This window comes from Cebus imitator, unplaced genomic scaffold (assembly GCF_001604975.1).
Source record: "Cebus imitator isolate Cc_AM_T3 unplaced genomic scaffold, Cebus_imitator-1.0 Scaffold140, whole genome shotgun sequence".
NCBI lineage: Eukaryota > Metazoa > Chordata > Mammalia > Primates > Cebidae > Cebus > Cebus imitator.
In genome coordinates, this window is record NW_016107455.1 from 3,182,185 (window position 1) to 3,186,067 (window position 3,883).

The 3,883-nt window shown below is 44.6% G+C and overlaps 1 protein-coding gene across 1 annotated transcript in view; it reads left to right on the top strand.

The window, feature by feature from the left end:
- The window catches only part of ATAD5 (ATPase family AAA domain containing 5), a 66,437-nt gene that overhangs the window by 22,792 nt on the left and 39,762 nt on the right, over positions 1 to 3,883 (top strand). The gene's annotated exons all lie outside the window — the stretch shown is intronic.

The window sequence follows — 3,883 nt, forward strand, 5'->3', positions numbered from 1 at the left end:
TTTTCAAAAGGCAGAGTCTTGCTGTGTTGCCCAGGCTAGAGTACGGTGGTGTGATCACAGCTCACTGCAGCCTTGACCTCCTGGGTTCAAGTGATCCTGCTATAGCAGCCCCCTAAATAGCTGGAACCACAGATGTGCATCATTATGTCCGGTGAATTATTTTTTTGGTAGAGACGAGTTCTTGCTACGTTACTCAGGCTAAGGTTAAGTTTTTAAGCTTCCACATAGGAGTGAGAACATTTGGTATTTATCTTTCTGTGTTTGGCTTATTTCATTTAACATAATATTCTCCAAGCTCTAAGACATCTCTTACTAGAGGTCTTGGGTAGTTCAATTAGAAAAGAAGAATATATAAAAGGACATAAAGGTTTAGAAAGGGAGAAGTAAAACTATCCTTATTCGCAAATGATACATTAAAAAAAATCATGATTTTAAAGAAATTATTATTTAAAAATATATAGGGTAGGGCAGGCACAGTAGCTCATGCCTGTAATCTCAACATTCCGGAAGGCTGAGGTGGATGGGCAGATCTCTTGAGACCAGGAGGTCAAGGGTTAAGACAGCAAGACCGCCTTTTTTTTTTTTTTTTGAGACAGAGTCTTGCTGTGTTGCCCAGGCTGGAGTGCAGTGGTGCCATCTTGGCTCACTGCAACCTCCGCCTCCCAGATTCCAGCAGTTCTCCTGCCTCAGCCTCCCAAGTAGCTGGGACTACAAGCGTGCACCACCACACTCAGCTAATTTTTGTATTTTTAATAGAGACAGGGTTTCATCATGTTGGCCAGGCTGGTCTTAAACTCTTGACCACAGGTGATCCACCTGCATTGGCGTCCTAAAGTGCTGGGATTACAGGCATGAGCTACCATGCCTGGCCAGGAGAGCTGCTTTAAGGAGTTCAAGACCAGCCTGTGCAACAAAGTGAGACCATGTCTCTAGGGAAAAAAAGTAAAACAAAAAATTAGCTGGGCATAGTAGTGCACACCTGTACTCCTAGCTACTTGGGAGGCTGAGGCAGGAGGATCACTTGAGCCCAGGAGTTCAGGGCTACACTGACCTATAATTGCGCCACTGCATTCCAGCCTGGGCGAAAAAGCAAGATTCTCTCTTAAAAAATAAATAAATAAATAAATAAAACGAAGAACAAACAAAAAACAAGAAAAATGGTAGGTCAGCTTTAGTAATCTCTTTTGCTTTCCTAGTAGCTTGATGAATTTCTGTGTATGTATTAATTATTTTTAGAACTGGGGTCTCACTGTGTTACCCAGGCTTATCTTGAATCCCTGGCCTCAAGTGATCCTCCTCCCTCTGCCTCCAAGTAGCTGGGAGTACAAGTGTAGGCCACTGCACTTGGCTGAATCTGTGCTTTTGAAGAAAATTCTTGCTAAATGGCAGCCTTAAATGGGGAAGGCATCTGTTTGAGCATGCTATTATCTTACCTGTATTTGATTTACCTAGAGGAATTGTTCGAAGGAATAAATTTGCTAATTTTAGACTATTTATACTTTGATTTCTTATTCTTATGTTCCTAAATCTGTGTACCATGAAATCTTTTTTTTTTTTGAGACAGAGTCTTGCTCTCACCAGGCTGGAGTGCAGTGGCGTGATCTTGGCTCACTGTAACCTCCACCTCCTAGGTTCAAGCAATTCCCCTCCCTCAGCCCCCCAAGTAGCTGGGACTACAGGCACACGCCACCATGCCCAGCTAATTTTTTTGTGCTGTAGTAGAGACAGGGTTTCACCATGTTGGCCAGGATGGTCTCGATCTCCTGACCTTGTAATCTTCCTGCCTTGGCCTCCCAAAGTCCTGGGATTACGGGCATGAGCAACCACACCCAGATAAAAGATTTAAATTTAAATTTAAATTTAATTAAATTAATTTATTTTGAGATGGAGTCTTGCTCTGTCACCTCGGCTCACTGCAACCTCCGCCTCCTGGATTCAAGCGATTCTCCTGCTTTGGTCTCCTGAGCAGCTGGGATTACAGTTGTGTGCCACCATGCCCAGCTAATTTTTGTATTTTTTGTAGAGACGGGGTTTCACCATGGTAGCCCGGATGGTCTCCATCTCTTGATCTTATAATTTGCCTGCCTTGGCCTCCTAAAATGCTGGGATTACAGGTGTGAGCCACCGCGCCCAGCCCTAAGATTTTTAAAAAATAATTTATGTTGAAATAACTTTAAACTTAAGACAGGTGCCAGAATACTACAGAGACTCCCATATCTCCTTCACCAAGATTCCCCACATTCTTGACCTTTTCTTGTTTTTGTTTTTTTCTTGAGACAGAGTCTTGCTCTGTCACCCAGGCTGGAGTGAAATGGTGCAATCTTGGCCCACTGCAACCTCCACCTTCCATGTTCAAGCAATTCTCCTACCTCAGCCTCCCGTGTAGCTGGGATTACAGGTGCCCCCACCATGCCTCACTAATTTTCTTTTTTTTGAGACGGAGTTTCGCTCTTGTTACCCAGGCTGGAGTGCAATGGCGCGATCTTGGCTCACCGCAACCTCCGCCTCCCAGGTTCAGGCGATTCTCCTGCCTCAGCCTCCTGAGCAGCTGGGACTACAGGCACGCGCCACCATGCCCAGCTAATTTTTTGTACTTTTAGTAGAGACGGGGTTTCACCGTGTTGACCAGGATGGTCTCGATCTCTTGACCTTGTAATCCACCCGCCTCAGCCTCCCAAAGTGCTGGGATTACAGGCTTGAGCCACCGCGCCCGGCTTAAAAAAATTTTTTTAATGAAAAAAAAAAAAAAAAAAGAAATGCTCGATGAATTATGAGGACATGTCAAAGGAACATAGAAACCAAGCTGAAGAGCTCACACTGGCCAAATTAAAAATAATTTGAGTACCAAAATAAGTAATATGAATGGACTACAATCCAGTGAATAAATTAAAAATTTAGAGATAAGAGAATAACAAACTGAGGAGATACAAAAGCTCCTCCTTATAGCAGCCAACTAACAAATAGAGAAAGAATGATTGCAATGGAGAATCAGCATTTGGAAAGCATCATCATGTGGATCTCATCAATATCAAGACCAATAAATTGCAGGTTTGATGAGAAACAAGATTTTGGCATTTAGTCAGGTGCAGTGGCTCAAATTTATAATCCCAGCCAGGAGTTCAAGACCAGCCTGGGCAAAATAGTAAGATCTATTCTCTATTTTTAAAAAAGAAAAAGAGGCCGGGCAAGGTAGCCATGCCTGTAATCACAGCACTTTAGGAGACTGAGCCAAGCAGATCACTTGAGGCCAGAAGTTTGAGACAGACTGGCCAACATGGTGAAACCTCGTTTCTACTAAAAATATGCCAGGTGTGGTGGTGCACATCTATAGTCCCAGCTACTTGGGAGGCTGAGGCACAAGAATCGCTTGAACCCGGGAGACAGAGATTGCAGGGACTGAGATTGTGCCACGGCACTCTAGCCTCGGTGACAGAGTGAGACCATGTCTCAAAAAATGAAAAAGAAAAAGAGAATAAAAGATACTGGCATAGGCTGGGCACGGTGGCTCAAGCCTGTAATCCCAGCACTTTGCGAGGCCGAGGCGGGTGGATCATGAGGTCAAGAGATCGAGACCATCCTGGTCAAACCATATTGAAACCCCGCCTCTACTTTATTAGTCAATTTCAAAGGGAAAAGGATAAATTTAAGATGGCCAAATCTGGCATATATCAGCATGGCCAGCTGATATGCCTCTGTGCATGATGCACCAAGGAGAGCAAGGCACTGTTTCTGTGGTAATCCTGACAAGACCGTACGAGCTGGGCATGGTGGCGAGTGCCTGTAATCCCAGCTACTCAGGAGGCTGAGGCAGGAGAATTGCCTGAACCCAGGAGGCGGAGGTTGCAGTGAGCCGAGATCGCGCCATTGCACTCCAGCCTGGGTA